Genomic DNA, 17,895 nt, shown 5'->3' with positions numbered 1-17,895 from the left:
TATGCTGTCTTTACACTTTATAATTAGGCTGTGGCTATGTTTACATTATATAATGTAATAAGAAAGTGCTCTGCTTGCAAAGAATTGCTTGTGCAAGATATAAATGTACGTAAAATCCAGGACTGTGTACCAGAGGTATATGCCCAGTTGTTTGAGTTAGCTGTTCGTGGAGGTTTATCTGCTCCTACAGATGTTCGACTGCACTACATTATTTTCTATATATTTGTGTAGAGATCCCACCCCAATCAAGGAACTTCAAACATCCTCCAAAACCAGGCAACAATGAGCGACATGGCAGTCGTGATACCCCCCTTTCAAGGGTTAATATGCTTGCCCATGGCAGCAGGGGACCTGGAGCCACTGGAAACACATAGGCTTAACAATGTCGGCGTTGCAGCAGTATTCATCATCTTTGTTTAATTTTTAAAAAAAATGAATACGGTCTTATAATATAGGCGATTCCATGTGGCCTTATGATTTTAAATGTTATAAGTGAAATGTTTATACTAAAGTTACATTTTATCAGTGTTTGCACATTTTTCCTCACCATGTACTCAATTGGAAGTGGCTATTTCTCCACGCTTAATGCCATGGTTACAATCATGTGTTGCCAGAGTTGGGATTAAAGTTAGGAAGGGTTAGAGTTAGGAATAAGATTAGCGTTTTGATCTTTGCCCAGGACTAAAAAAAGTGTGTTAACCATGTAATGTTTCATAGTGAATTCATAACCGAATGGAAGGACATTTCAATCTTTCAACTATTACTTCCTTGTCAAACAAGACTGGTGTAAATTTCTTTCAACAGTTTGAATATAAATACTGTCCCAAGCAAAACTCTGGAGAGGTGAAAACTGTATTTACAAAAGAATTTTTATTAATACAATAAACAGCAAGATAACTTTCATTTTCATTAAAAATCATCAGGCAAGTGGTCATCAATGGCTTCTTTGTATCCTTCGTACTGGCCATCTTCTTCAGGAAATCTGTTGCGGATTGCACAGGCAGGAATTACTTTACGCCTCTTTTGACCCAATTTTCCATATATCCAGAAGTTGAAGCTGCGATAAGCAACATATCTGTATAATCTGTAAAAGAAAATGTGATTTACCGAGAAGTGTAAAATCATCATTTTTTCTTCATTGCAACATTTTCAGTAAATCACAATGTAGAAAAGCCCTAGGCTAGAACTTTACAACATAAGGTAAGAATGGAAACCTTGGGATTTGTGACCCAGGCAAGGGTGCATGTACAGTGGTACCGGTAGGCTACCGTAAGTAACTCTGGTCTCTGGATTTTACACTACCATAGGCTATGTGTAACACACATATATAAAAACAAAGTTCACCATGTGGGTTCTAAAACTGCAAAGTTTGGATAATATTTTACAATTATCTAAACTGACCTGTTTGAGATTGGATCTCGGAGATCTTCGCCAACTACATCCTTTAGTGCAGCCATAATTGCTTCTAAGACTTCTGTATCCAGGCATATCTTTTCAAAGCTGCCGACCTGGTTTATGCATTGGCGGGCTATGTCCGTTTTGGCTACCACGGCGTCAATCTCCTGGCAACATTCATTTTCCATCATTGTTGGCATGATTGCACAATTTCCACACCTAGGCCTACACCATTTCAAATTTTCCATCCGACTGCTGTCAGAGCTGGCACTGCCAAAGCTCGAATCCGAATCACAGTCATCTCTGTCAAGGCAATATCTTTTTGGTTCAAACAAAAATCCTTTTCTGATTTCAGACATTTTCAAAGATTACGACTTGTGCAACGCTTCCAGTGTTAATGTATGAAGCTGCCAACTGAGTGAACAACCAAACACGTCATAAGGCACATAGCGCCATCCGGTGGCTGATTTTCTTTTCGTTATATTTGTCAAACAAAAAAGTTTACCAAAAAATTTTTTCGAAAAAGGTAATGCTTAAACACCAAAGAATCACCAAAAAAATTTTCATTTTTTATTTCAGGTCCCCTTTAAGGTATATTCTACAGATCAAAGAAAACTCCCTAATTTTGCCGAATGCCGACTAGAGCTGGGACAGCGTTTGGCTGTAACATAGTCCGTTTCATGAGTTGAAGTTGAACAAACAATCGAGTGATTATTGCGCAAACGAGGTAATCTTTTTTCACATGTTTACTAAGTGACAAGATTAATTCACTGCAATTCAGCGTCTGAAAAGATATAACTTGCAACTTCACACGTTGTTTTCCATTGACGCCCTTTGTTTTTTTTCTAAAAGCGTTTTGAATCTTTCAGACAATTGTTCTCATTTTTTTTGCAGTTGATACTCCCTCGCTTTTTCTCTTAACTTGCTTTTAGCGCCTGGCATACTGCAAGCTAATAACAATTACGTAATAATCCATTTATCCTTCTTCTAACCGTTGTGTAATCATTCAACTTTTATATTTTATCTGGTCTGATTTTCTCTTTGAACGTTTTTCGTCATTTCAAAGAAAGTATTTTGATCTCGTGCCTACTAAACAAGAGTGTACAAAATGGCGGATAATCGTCATAATTTAGAGTTTTAGACTACCGCTCTCCGAATGCTAGTTGACGCTGATGCGGCTGTTCAAAGAAGCCGTTCTTTGATCGGTATTTCCACGCGCTCGCGCTACTTTTGATTAGGAAACACTTTGATAAAGAATCGGAAAGAATCGGCAATTTTTTCCGATGCCGATTCTGATGCCGACTCTCCAAAAATTGCCGATACCTGCCGATTCCGATTAATCGGCACACCCTTAATACTCATTATGGTGATGTTAAACTGTGCATAATGCTATGTGTTATTCATATTTGACCTCAAAATTACATTTTGTGAAAATAACCATATATCTAGTGAAATTTCGAAAAAAACTTCTTTTGAGACAGATAGGAAAGTGCACATTCTGCTTCTTTTGGCATCAAAATTAACACTCTAGCATCACCGCTCACAGAGTTATGGCATTTTCATGGGATTTGACCCCCGCATGACCTTTGCGTCAAGGTTGTCACCTGAGTATTCGAGACAACTTCCCAAAACCACTTTTAAACTTAGTTTTGGGACCAAAGGCAACTATTGAGAGGGGACGTTTTTTGAATTAACGATTTTTATTTTTTTCACTCCACCCTACTTCACAGTTTGCTTTTGATTTTTTGTTCACGCTTTTTGCATTAAAAACTTTTGATATCGACAAAAAAAAAAAAAAGTTTTTCCGACGCCGCATCGCACTGAATCGATAAACAATTCTACTTTTGCTGCAGGGAATTCGTTGCGATCAAACGGACTAGTACAAAGTAAATCGTTAAAGCGGTTTCAATTATCCGGTTTCATATGCATTTTGAAACTGGTTAGACTCTACAACCGGTTATTCTATATTCGGTATTCTATTTTGCCCATCCCTAGCGCTGTTTTGTGCCAGAATACCCAAAACAGTTTTTTTTTTAAATAACTGCTTTTCTACTCAAGATAGGCACAATCACTGTTCAGAAAGCAGATAGGAAATCATGTTTTCTGCATCTTTTGACACAAAAACTGTATCTCTAGCTCCAGCAGTTTTTGAGATATGAAGATTTGGTATTTTGGGGGAGGGCGCAGAACTTCAGGGGGAGAGGGCCACCCTTAAATCAATTTCAAATTCAAAAATGTTTTAAAGGAGTTATTTTTTCTGACAACCTCACCATTTAAAAGGATGTCCTCAGCAAAATTCAAAACATTTTCATGTTTGCCAAGTAAGCCAGAACTACCTCACCCCCCCAAGACTTTTGCAAGTGATGGCTAAGCTCATGATTTCACAGCTGCATTTACTATTGAAGGAGTTGGGTTACATATTTGAAACTTGAACTGTTTATAGCTTAGGCAAAGAAGATTTTTTTCTGAAAGTTTCAACTTCCTGAATGACTGTCCACAGGGTCAAATATTAACCACAAGATGGCGCATTTTGAGCTTTTTTTGCTCGGGCTTCATCTTTGCACCCTCCAAACTTCAATAATTTCATATTTGTTTGGTGTCAGTTTCATGGGGCTTAATTACCAACTAATATGGAGTAATGACATGCAAAATGGTAGTTCTGGGACTATTGGTTTGGGAGATAGCGGACATCAAAAATTGATGTAATTTTTGAAAGGTTCTATATCTAAAACTAATTTGAAATTAGCAATTTTGATGGTAGATATGAAAACTAGGGCTGCTTCTTAATCAGAATACCAAATTTCAGATTTGTACATGCTTTACATGAAAAGTTGTGAAGACCCAAACATGGAGGAAAATTTACATGCGAACGTATTTTGAGGGACCTTGGTGACTTTGAAGGGCTGTAATTTCTAAACGTCTTGAGATAATGAGCTGAAATTTTTTTTGTGTTCATTATACATCAAAATGAAACTTTAGTGTGAATTTCAAGAAAATCTAAGAGGGTCGAGCTTGCACACCCTGTTGAGTTGACATGGAATGACCCAAGTATCAGTGAGAAAAATGGAACATTATTCCAAACTGACAAAAAATTTAAAGAACATCAAGGAAAATGAGCCACCCTAATATATAATTATAAGAAAACGCTTCAAATTTATGTTGTTTTTTTTGGATGCAACCTAGCTCGCGCCCTAAACACTTCATATCCCCATTTCGTGCCTTGAAAAGATCGAGAGAAAAAATAAAACAAAGCTGAAGTCGCTGATCGGAGTTTCTGCAAAAATTTTAAAATTTCCCTCTTGAATTAATCATTGAATTTGTATGGCCACCACAAAATAAGTGTGATTTTTTTCTTTGTAATTTTGTCTAGAAATGTTAGTTGGAAGTGAATTAAAGCATACATGTGTAGACGCAGCGTGCGTTTAGCTTTATGCGCTTGCAAACAGACTCTATCTCAATGTTTAGCGCTTTCGAAAGTCAACTCTGCAGTGAATTGTCGAGGTAGTGAAAAACCCCTGCTGTAAATAGTCACGGGCTCACGGCAGTGAATCGCTCGCTGTGAAAATGAAGTCTCCGCCTGATAACCAACGCAACCAGGGCTGGTACAAACCGCATTGCGCACTCGCGGCATCAGCGCAACAGCGGACTTGCGCATTGCGCAAACTGCATGGCGCACAGCCGCACACACGACCATTGCCATAGAAACCAATCAAAGGCGGGAATATAAGTAAACACCTTTGTTTCATCTGCAACATGAAAACGGGTGTTTTACAGCGAAAGCAGGTCAGTCATAACTTGCTATATTTATTACGTCATCTATCTGAGTGACATTTTGCTGAATTTACGTTGCTGTTGATGAAACACGCTTTCGATCCCACGGCCAAAAAAATAGCTAGGCGCCTATGGCTGGAAGAGCCACAAGATAGATGTCGGCGAGCCGCATGCGGTTCGCGAGACGCAATTTTCTCATCGTTGGAATAGATCATTGCAGTGTGGCAGCTCCAGGGTTGTTGGTATTTTACCCGACCCAAAAAAACCCGGGTGGGTTTTTTTAATAAAACCCACTTAAAAAAAACAAAAAAAACCCATAAAAAACCCAGAGCATCATATTTGTCCAGTTTTCATTAGAAAATTAAAAAAATGAACAAAAACACTACAAGGCACTTAAAACAAACTTTAAATTAGGACTTGAGGATGTGATTGTGAAGTAAATTTCCAAGAATAAATTGAAAACGCAGTGGATATTGTACAGCACACAAAAATCAAGTAATGTCACTTTGTGTATACTACACTAAAACTCATTTATGCAAGAAGGCCTTATAGTTAAACTGGTGAAAGTACTACTCTACTGTAGTCTGTATATATGATGTGAAATGCAATTTAGGAGGCTATTAACCAATTACAGATTCTGGATTCTAACGCATGGCTGTTTCAGAGCATTTTCCTAAATGGCCATTGGCCACGCAATCGCTCAATTTCTCATCCATTACTATATATATACAGTAGAATTCGCCTATTGTGACTTTGGCTATAGTGACACTTCGCCTACAGTGACACCTGTTAAAAAGTCCCGTTTGCAAACCATATGTTTTGCATAGAAATGACTTCGCTTATAGTGACTTTGTGTAAGAACACTTTGCTTACAGTGACACCACATTTCTGTCTCTTGGGCTCAAAAATTTCCGTATAAGGACACTTTACGGTGTATTTCCAGTATAAGTTGGAATCATATTTTGTCCTTATCAGCCAGCAAATCCATCTTTTTACATTGATTTAACGTATGCAGAGGTTGAACCATAAAGGATTGATTTGCTGACTGGGTTTGAATTGAACCAACATGGGATGCGCATGCGCAGATACTGCACAAGTGACGTCATCAACGACGTCATCATTCGTCTATAGTGACACTTCGCTTTTAGTGACACTTTTTCCGCGGTCCCTTCAGGTGTCACTATAGGCGAATTCTACTGCATTATATATATAAATGATAAAAAATATTTAAACATGATGGCATAAATGCTCCAGCTCCTTGCCTTAAAATCTAAAGCAAATGATGCAATAATGTGATTTCTACCACGGTAGCATCAACTTGGTATAGAAATCAGTGGATGATGCAACAGCAACATCCAACTTGATCTTGAAATTAATGGATGATGCATTGATACAACATTCAAGTTACAACAGCCCTAGTGCATTATTTTATTGAGTTATGCAAGTATGTACTGTAAGTGAAAGGCACTTCATTTGTAAAAAGTAGTTTTGAGGTGAAATAAGCATAAATCTACCTTTTATTGCATCTTTTCAAGAAAACCCAATAAAACCCAAAAAAAAAACGGGTTTTTTTAAAAAAACCCGGGCGGGTTGGGCTTTTTAAAAAAAACCCGGGTTTTTCTCAACCCTGGGCACTGGGCAGCTCGTGATCATTTGTAATGGAGGGGCTACAATCTTAATTCGCAATGTTCTTCAATTGAACGAAAGTGCATAAATAAAATTACGCACTACATTTCACAACAGTAGACTACTTTTATTCAGCAATTTAAAAAAAATTCTCCAAAGTTTTCTGGTTTTTAAACTTTTGAACATGCTTTCCAACACTTCCCTCTCAAGCCAAAATAATTTGTTTGCGTCCATTCCTTGGAAGGCCAGTCGCCGACGGATGACATCAAAAGCATTTAAACTTCTTTAGTGGGAAGTGTGATTATTCCTTTTGTCTACTCTTCTGTTTTAATGAAGCCCAGCTGTGCGAAAATTGGTTGTTTGCAGTGCGATGTCTAGCACATAAGATTATGGCCAGGAATTACAGACGCTTGTCTTTGTTGTGATCGCATGTGTCTGTCTCACCTTTGCTTGATTTCACCTTTTAACATTGCAGACAATTATGCGAAGCAAAAATTACAATTAGGGTACAATTATACGATTAAATGAATGAAGTATGCAAACGAAAAGCCAATCCTGATACTATTATCCGACTTATTCTTTTAAGCGGTATACTCTTAACCGATGGTATTGCTTAACATTAGATTGGATTTGGGATTTCAGCTTTTGATTCAAAGAAACGATTGATACGTTTAAGCGGTATATATACCATTAACCAATTTTGTCTGTATTAATATAACTGCAGTCTAGCATTGAGAGGTGAAATGTTTGCGGCAACTTTGATCAGCGACTTCGGCTTGGTTTTATTTTTTCTCTTGATCTTTTCAGGGTATGAAATAGGTTGCACCCATGCAATACGGCCCACAATTCACGTTTTTATTTAAATAACGCATTTTCAAATAGTGAAAGAAGGAAAACATGGTTAAAGTAAGCCAAACAACAATAATAAAACTGCAGTCTAGCATTCAGAGGAAGAGTTCTGACTAGCAACTTCGACTTTTTGAAATGTTTTGCTTTGAAATGATCAGCTACTTGTGGGTGCTGACTGCTGATAGTTAAACTGCACAATCGAATTAACATTGGCTAGAATCCATTGCAAAAACTCACTTCCTTACAATTGAGGCCCACAGTCAAGAAACCAACCTTAATCCCACAGACCCACACTACCTGGAAGTGGCAAACTCATCAACGCCATCTGGTGGTATGTCGTCAGTTCAAAGTGAACTTTGTGGTGACCAAACTAGCCGAGATATGCTTGGCATCAAATAACAAAAGGTCTTGAAAAAGCGATTGTCGCTTCAAGGTCTGTCTCGAACTGACGTCATAATCAGAAGCAGACCTCGAAATTCACTGCGGATATGTCCACCGTCACAGCATGTGATGTCCGCGGGAAGTACCATCTAGATTGGTTACATTTATCCGCTGAGAAATAACACAGGAACTTGTGATACAAATCATCAATATATACAGGATGCATAGCACGAACAATTGTTGCGAGAATATAATTTCCTGCGCATCTTGACAATGTGAATACTGTATTCTTTAGCTTCCATTCAAGCAGGAAAACTCTCAATTTTTACGTTGCTTCAACAGTTAATAACATTGGGTCAGCACAGGGCCGGATTTACCAATAGGCTAGGCAGGCTGAAGCCTAGGGCCTCAACGTCCAGGGGCCTCGAAATTCGATTTCAAAGTTTGTAATTCTTTTAAAAACTTGACAAGTTTAAACCCTACCTAAAGTACCTATATATATCAAGCTATTCAGAGTATAGAAAATTCTATACACAAGTTGCAAACAGTCATTATTACGTCGTTACTCGTTTGCATCATAATAGAGGCAATAGACCTTTTGCATAACAAACCAACAGAGCGTGACGTTGGAGTCGTGAACGACTAGGCGCTATTTACAATGCTGTGCGATAGGGTTAGTGGCGTAGTTTGCAGGCGAATAAATTATTTAACGTTTGCTTGAGCTGTTGTTTTGTGGTCTTTACAGGCGTGTATCAGTGTTTCAGTATAATTTTCCAGAAAATAAAACTCTTTTAAGTTGTAAACTTAGGCTACAGAAGTGTAAACCTTCGACCAGTTCTTTGCTGTATTGGAAGCGATCTTGCCAGGCAAAGATAGGAAGAATTTCTTGTATTATACAGCTTCAAAAGCTAAGCATGCAAATCAAAATGTTGATGTAGAACTTGATGACGAGGCTACTTTCGAAATACCTCAAAATGCTACAGGAGCACTGCATCTACATGCACTGTATGTATACATGTATACCACGCTGCTATATCATCATGCTTCTTATGCTCTTACATGCGCAGGAAATTAATTTAAAAAACAAAGCTTTTTTAACTATTTTATCTTGATAATGAGCTGCCATAATTATTGTATTTGTTCTGCAATATATAGGCTACTTAATATCGTTGCTGCGAACACTTTATTTCTGTATGAAATCTGTAAATAGTCCTTGTTTTGATAGTCCGTTACGTAATTTCAATATGTGTGTGTAACTGTGTATATTAGTTTGTTTTTGTGATGTTGGGTTCAGTCGTGTTCTCATTGCTTTAAGAATTGGCGCTCCAGTTGTTCCAGGAACGAGGAGGCGACTGATTCTTAACTAATTCATCAACTTATTTTAAAGTATCAGGTTTGGTGGCCGTGCTTAACTATATTTATTGATGCATATACCGCAATATTAGATCCTTTCATGCACGTCTTAAACCATTAAGGTTTTGCCACCTTTTCCTTTTGTTAGTTTTGTTACTGTATTTCTTTTTTACAATATCATTTCTTTTGCATTCTGACAAAGAAAAATAAATTGAATTGAATTGAATTTTTTATAAGAAACCCTTTATCGGCCATAACAGCAGGCCCGTAGCCAGGGGGGGTTCTCAGGGTTCCCGGGAACCCCCCCTTGAGCCGAAAAGGTCCACATTTTGGAGAAGATGTAGTGCACATATGATCACAGGATCAGCTGAAACCTTCCAGATAGTTCTAAATAAGGGGTTTCTGGAAGATAAATGGAAGATTGAAAACATTTCCGTCCCGGACGCGTTAATCACGAAAAATAAAATGATTGATTGTACGATAGTAAAGTCTTAAACTTTGATCATTGCTACGTCATAATGCCTTGTGTTGCGCTAGCGAATGTGACGTAAGTTGTTAAACTCGTATTTTCTCGGTTACAGAGTTTACGTAGTGGTGGCCGAGTGGTTAGCGCGTTGGGCTCGCAGTCGAGAGCCTGCATGTTCGACTCCAGCCACCCGCACTTGTTTCTCTGGGCAAGAAACTTTACGAAAATTGCCTCTATCTAGTAATGGGTAGCCTAGTACCAAATTTAAAACAGACATTGCCGTCGGCTGCAGCGTGGGTCAGGTGTATGTCGGAAGGGGTACACCGATGCATAGCGCTCAAGTCCGCTTTCCCGCAATGCAGGATAAAGATAAACAAACAAATCTTTCTTGAATTTTACCTTCTGGATAATTCTATTGATAAAATCTTATGAATACAGTTCTCGTAATAAAAGATAGTTGACGTGAGAACAGGGAACGGGATAGCCTATTGCGGACGCGTATTGGTTTAGTGCAGTGGTTCCCAACCTTTTTGTTGTCACGGACCCCTTTAGACAAATTATTAATTCTGCGGACCCCTACCTAAATTTTGCCTAAAACTCAATTAACATACTATTGGCTATTGTAATAATTATGCTACTCAACTACTGTACTGTGTCACATTGCGTTGCCGCTATGACTCCTGCGGCAAATATTACGTTAAACAGTCGCTCAAAAAGAAAATGAATGAATTGTTCAAGAAATGTCAGCAGTATTTGATTATTAAGGTGATCCAAAATGCCAGGCCGAAACTTTTTCAACGTAAGCAAATTTAACGAGAGAAATGAAAGTAGAAAGATCGCTTTTCGTTTCTTTTTTCCAAAATTCATCAAGGTAGCCTACTCACGGACCCCAAAGGTTTTCTCACGGACCTCCAAGGGGTCCGCAGACACCAGGTTGGGAACCACTGGTTTAGTAGATAGTGTGAGATATACTTTAAGCTGAATTACAGTGAAATTTGTTCAAGCTTACATGTATTTGTGCCATTGTCCCATGGACCATAATTTTTAAGAAAAAAATTCCATAGACCATTGGCAATTGATGTCGATTATGTGAACCAATAAAATTCTCTTTGGACCACTAAAATTCCAGGTGGACCACCAGTGGCGCAAATTGTTATATTGCAAATTGTGCAGTAGCTTACATGACCTTATAAGGGCATCTGCCCTCTCCCCCCCGCTTTCGGCGCCTCTGTCGGTTCCACTGTAGATGTGCTATTGTTGATGTGAAAATTGTGTGTACCGGTATTTATTTTTTTTTTTTTTTTTTTATAATTGACAATTTGAAGTTTGTTTTGTTTGTTGGTACATATACTGCCGCTTCTTATTTTTTTGCTTGCTTGTGGACACACCAAGCAGAAAGCGTTTTCAAAAGGTCCATATTTTTGGATTTGGGAACCCCCCCTTGAAAATGTCTGGCTACGGGCCTGCATAACAGCATCATGAAGTGCAGTTCATTAGCAGCTATTTTCTGCTTTAAAGTGAAAAAATCCACTCCTCTGACATATTTCTTTGTCACTCACATTACCAGTGTACAACTGAAATACAAACATATTACCCCCATTTGGATCAACTCCCACTAATGACTAATGCCTTTGCAGTGTTCCTGCTTTTATAGTTCGAGTACGTTTGCGACTGACGGTTAAGTGAGGACAGTGTTTCGAGACGTAGCCTACTTCAGTGCAGTCGATGATGATCATGGTGCTTGCTGGGTAGTCCTTTTTGAAGTCTGGCTTCATGGTTGCTACTGTACATACTTAGTATACATACATACTTAGCAGCGTGGTATACATACATACTTAGCCTACATGGTATTGGTCTACATTTGAATATCTCACCGTTCCTAGGTAGAAGGCCTCAAATGAGTGAGGACGAAGTGTTGAACAAACGAAGTATTGCACGCCATCGCATTCATGTAGAGGGGACCATAAAAAATTCGTCAATTTCACATCTTTGACAGGAAAATACCAGTGACTATGCTTGGTATCATCAATGAAGTGTGGTTGGTTCGTTGGATCCTATGTTATGCAGAATGAAAATAAAATGTTGCAAGACAAGGTGCCACTATCGTGGTCCATAATTCCCGGTCAAAATGCACACGCTTCACAATGGCCGTCCTAAATTGCCTTTCCTAGTCTGTTAGCCAACATTATGATTAAAACGAACAAGAATTGAAGTGTATCAATAACCTACAACAATTCATAAACACAAAAAGTTTACTTTCACCTGTCATCGACCTCACGCTTGCTTGCAATAACAAAAAACGCCTTCAAAAACCGTAGTAAACAAGCGATTCTCAACCCTCAGACTCAGCGTAACTCAAACGTCACGCTCTGGTGATTTTGAATGTGCAAAAGGTCTATTATTGCGCGCTTTCTGCTGGAAGCTTCTATGTTAGTGCCGCAGTCTTCTCTGCAAAAAACAGTATGAAATAATTTAATGGTTTTCTTGGAGAATCTAGTGTTTTTTTTTTTTAATTTTGAGAGTTGCAGCATCAACTTTCCTTCTGTTGTTAACGAAGAAGATTTAGATGATTTGCAGGAAGAATAGGGAGCTTTGCCTCAAGCGTGCAATGCTCTGCAATCTGCATAATAGTGATAACCTTAGCCCACCAGAGTTTTGGCTAAAACTGAAAATGGACAACCAAGGTTTAAAACTTTTAAAGGAAGCGTATCCGGAAGATGTTGACCCGAGTCCCGAAACTAACTGATGAACTTCTATGTGCAAGGAAGACTGTTTCTAAGCTTAATGATCACTAACTGCTCAGGAGAGAGATCTTTCTCAAGGCTCAAAAGCATCAAAAATAAACTGAGATCGACAATGTCTCAAGTTGCATGATTTTGCTTTGACAAAAGCTAGAAAAAGAAATTTGATAGCCTAGTCTTAGGCTACTTTATTTGATTGCTGTAACTATTTCTTATGTCCTCGTAAACATTGGCGTAGCCAGGGGGGGAGGTTGGGGGTTTCAACCCCTCTTTTGGCACGCGTGCGACGTTATCATATTGAGAATGATGCTTTCAGTCTCTTTATGTCTCTAAAACAAAGCTTGCCTAATTTTAACCCTATTTCCTGTGACGTATTTTGGCCAGATGACTTGCGGAGGGGGGGTCGGTGCGACACTATCACTTTCAGCTCGTGTAACTCAAAAACTACGCAAAATAGATCAATCAAATTTTCACATGATGCAGATAATTTATCTGACAACATAGCATCGAAAATCTTTTGCAATTTGTTCAACAGCGTAACTTGAAAAATCAAATAATTTGATGGTTGGTCATATTTTTTTATTTGACTTGAGAAATCGTTTCTTAATTACTTTATAATTGAGTGTGACGGGATAATTCCATTGTGTTGGATTTTAATCTCTTACGCGTGGACGTCGTCCACGCTTCAATGAAATCGTAATTGGCGTCTGACTTGCGTTTGCTTGTTGTTTTGCCCGAGGCATTGCAAAAATCTTTCGCTTTGTCTCAACATTTGCAGAGAATGAGACAAAATCACGGCAAAATAAACTGTTTCAAGTCATTTTTGAGCCATATGTTATAGTCTACACATTTTCAAATGTACTGTCATCGCTTGATATTAAAACTAAATCAAGCAATGAGCTTTAGTAAACATTTTATTTGTAACAATTGTGTTCAGTTCAGTTTTCTTTTCACACTCATACTGTCCAATTTGGTTATACATGATCAAGAAACACTTTGCAGTTTACAGCACATCCCAGGGAGCTAGTTATTTGTTTTTAACATTGTTTCAACGTCTAGAGACGTTGAATTGATGTAAAAGTATCTGATTTGCTTTCTAGCTAGCGGTTGATACAGAAAAGAAAGGTAGCCTATTGGTGTCACATGGTGTTTGAACCACAACCTATCCAAAGGTAGTTACTTGCTTCGACAGGAGCTCGTTCCAACTTGGACCTTCATGCACTTCAAAAACAAAAAGTGTCTAGAACTCCTGACTGATAAACTATGTCACGATGCGTTACAAAACTGATTTGTTTCCATACCTATCAACAATGATCACTTTGAATGAAATAATTTTGCAACAATTTTGATAAAGTGAAGTGATAGTAATCGTTTAGTCAAATCGTATTGGTAGGCTATAGAAAAGGTCGTTTGTACATTGCCAAAGGGAACTCCCGTTCTGCGTGACAAACTCAAAGTCGTGGCATAACGATAGGAAAAATAAATACATTTAGCAAGATATCAAATCTTGCAAAAAAAATCTTTTTTAGGCTGATTGTTATTATCATACAAAAAAATCACTAAAATTTTGACTTTTTTCTTCGGCAAAATTGAAGGTTTTTGATATTTTGAAAATGCACGTTTATGTCTAAGCGATTGAAACGGCTTTTTTATGTTGTCAACTAGATTTGCAAGATAAGGTTTTCTACATGTTTTTCTAATTTGTTGGACATGCATTTTGTGTCAAGCTATTTCTTACGCATTAGAAGATTTCTTTCTCTTCAAATTTTGAAATAACTTTTTAGATGCAGTTTACGGTTGACGGCATTACTGCAAAAGCCATCTTTTGTAATTGATACATAACCAAAAACAAAAGGCGCATCAACTACTGCTGGCTGATAGACCACGTAACAATACATCATAATGATGTTTTTCCGAACCAAAGACCCAGAAAACCAATTTTGTTGTATATTAGTTCAGACGTTGAACCAGTGACAAAAAGTGATTTGCTGATTTGAAACAAAGTGATTGCTGTTCCCTATGTGCAAACCTTTTGATAAAAGTAATCAAGTTTTGGCCACAGCTTTCTGGTCCACTGAGGCTACTCTGGTCAATCGACTCACGTTGCAAATAACTTATCGACATTATTGGGTAGACTCACACTGAAGTTGTTTTGTGTAAAGTCTTGCTTGTGAAAAAGTCGAAGTAAAAACACAAAAATGAAGTAAGTTATATTTACAAAGTATTATATTCTTGAATCAATCACAGTTTTAAAAAAAATTAGTTTGAACAGGTTTCATGTAATAGAAACTACAATTGATATTATCGCGAAGGATCAAATAGCTGTGAAAATCACTTCGAGCAATTGTTTGTTATGATTTTCATTTTTCATCATGCAAACCAAGGTGAACCTCAATATCATATTTTTATGCCAAACGATAAAAATCGTTTTTATTTTTTTTTAGTTACTTTTAGGAGACAAGGAAAACAATCCGTATAAAAAATAATTCAATTCAACATATTTCGCTTATTTTGTCAGATATGTATTTCGTGCAACAATTTTTTAGAAAAATTGCTGAGTATGGTATCGCGTTTTAGATGCAGTCAGAGAATGCAACTTCGCGGTTGATGGCGTTATTACAAAAGCCAATCTTTTGTCACGGAAATGTATTCGAAAACAAAAAGGCTCAAAAGCGGCTGACTGATAGGTTACGTTGCGATACGTTACAAAAACAAGGCATTGATTTCAGATTCTTTCAACCAAGCAAACAACTTTGCTCCAAATGACATAAACATCCAAATTTATTGGGAAAATGATATATGCCTACACCTTTTTGAGGTAAGCTTTTGTGAAAATAAGCTTTTGAAGATCAACATTTGAAAACAAAGTTTGAAATTATTGAGTTGGTCCTAATAGTGTTTCTGCTGAGATATATCAAAACTTTTCAATCCTCGTAGAGAAAAAATAATTTTGTAATCTCTCAAGCAACTGCAAAATTACCATTTAGGTAAAGATTCATTGCTGACAATACAGTATGTGCAATGTTTGTCAAAGCACAACAATTTCGCTGCGCGTGTTTTTCCACAAAAGCAGAGCAGTTTAGATAGACGATGTCAAGTTCTTTTCAGTATCCTTCAATCTCTCGTTTTTATAAAAACGTTTTAACAACATCCATAAATATTTATGTGAATATAAGTGTACAGGTACATGCAGAAGTTTATTGGCGGGTCAAAAACTCACTCCTTGTTGCTTTCCGACAAGAAATCAACAAAAAACTTCCCACATCAGTTTGTTTGTTTTGTGAGATAGACTGAGTTTTGTCAAGAAATTTTCCCACTGCTTCTTGTTATAAGTTAGAAACAAAATGTATTGGCCATAGAAAACTATGTAAAATTACATCTTTTTCAGCATGGCTTATCGTAGACTTACTCTCTGATATAATTTCAAAGAAACCCAGATGTAATTAAAAGATTAATCAAAGCAACTCAAAACTCGAGTTTGCAAACAAAAGGCGGAATCATTACGGTCGAATGCTTTACAACAAAGCCAACTCACGAGATATCTGCGTCGCAGTTCCACGCACGACGGCGCTCAGTAATCCTATTAATCCGTATAATTAGAAAACAAAAGGACTAGCTAGTAGCAGGCTAAAATATCCGAGTATGTTATGAAAATCATGTCATATCTCTAAAACTATAGACAATAGCAATGCCATTTCAAGCGGAATAAATACTTGAATAATTTTTAGGAAAAGTCAAAAAATTTCAAAGGTGTGGATTGCGTAGTTCTTTAGTGATATTGCTTTGAAAAGCGCCAAGTCCCACCCGACCCCCCCCCCACAGGACAAAGGGTTAAACGAAACTGCATTAAAAGAGCGAGTTTTGCCAATACCAAACATTCAAATATATCAGCCAGGAATTAGCAACAAGAAAACATAGAGACTTAGCTTTATTTCCGAAAAATGCCGAAGAAAACATGATCTTATCCTTTTGCTATGCCACCGGACGGTATCATTTCACAGGAATATTCATACCCACATTTTTATTGAAAATGCTCTCAGAATGCACCAAATTCAAAGTAATTTTTCAAAATTTTCTGGGGGAGGCCTCCAGAACCCCGCTGCTGGGTGTCGTTTTAGGTTAGGCGAATACGCCGTCAAAAAAAAAACCTTTCAAAATTCCTGGCTACGCCACTGCTAGTAAATAAACTTTACAATTATTGTAACGGTTGTTTGATCAGAAAAATTAAAATTAAAAGCAAAACTGCTTTAACTAAATTTTTATTCTTTTAATTAAAAATTTGCACCCATGAATGTGGAAAATTAAAAGAACGAAGAGTTTAATACACTCATATTTTTAACATTAAGCAATGACATGTGATGTTGTTTAGAGAGAATTTCGGAGCTCAAAATAGGGAGAGGCCTCACAAATGGAATAGCCTAGGGCCTCTCACGGTCTAAATCCGGCCCTGGGTCAGCATAACAAAGGTGAATTCTTCGCTAAGAATTGATGGGAACAGCGATGCTTCTACACTAATCACATGCAACTTAGTTCAAGTCTTACGTCAGAATGTCTGACTTTGATCTCTGGGTAATATTGATAAGGCAAGGTTTGCTACAAAATTAGATAATATATGCGAGTACCGGTAGGTGATTACAGCCAGAGGTGGGCACCCGCTACTTTTAAAGTAGGTTGCTAGACCGCTACTTGGACCAAAGTAGCGCGTGCTACTGCTACCCTCTACCAATTTACAAATGTAGCGCATTACCCGCTATTCAGACCAAAGTAGCGCGCTACCGCTACTTTTGTCTAATATCACACGAGGAAACACTCTTCAAGTCCCCAGTGACACAAGTCCCTTGAAAACGAATGCTATCATGCGTTTATACTGTCATTTTAACATCATTATAGAAAACACATTCTAAGGGAAATTTATAGTTACGCATCTTTCAAAAACACAAGCATTTCAAAATGAGAGTCACTAAGTCCTGCCCACATTGGCTTAAGCACATCTTTCCAACAGAGAAAAGTCTATCCACTGCAGCACTGGAAGGAATGGGGGGTATTGTATTTAATAAAGAGATGTTTTAACTCGGTATTCAAAAATCTCAAGGACTTGCTCCTGTTCGAAAAAAAGGCGTCCACAATTGCTGTTTGCTTCTGCACCGACGTTTCACGGCATTATCAATTTCATACCTTGATTGCAGGATCGCAGCTCCACACCAGAAAACGAGATTCCTAAAATATCGAAACTTTGCAACCAAACCGATTATATAGCTGCTTGACCACGCCAGTGTTGCCAAAAAACGAGTATTTTTTCATTTTAAAATAAAA

The 17,895-nt window shown here is 37.7% G+C and overlaps 1 protein-coding gene across 1 annotated transcript in view; it reads right to left on the bottom strand.

Moving 5' to 3' along the window:
* Positions 1 to 17,895, bottom strand: part of LOC145774421 (U6 snRNA-associated Sm-like protein LSm2) — a 44,070-nt gene that overhangs the window by 25,048 nt on the left and 1,127 nt on the right. The gene's annotated exons all lie outside the window — the stretch shown is intronic.

The sequence above is a fragment of the Aplidium turbinatum genome, chromosome 7, assembly GCF_918807975.1.
Source record: "Aplidium turbinatum chromosome 7, kaAplTurb1.1, whole genome shotgun sequence".
In the NCBI taxonomy this organism is placed as follows: Eukaryota; Metazoa; Chordata; class Ascidiacea; order Aplousobranchia; family Polyclinidae; genus Aplidium; species Aplidium turbinatum.
This window is presented reverse-complemented; position numbering and strand designations above follow the sequence as displayed.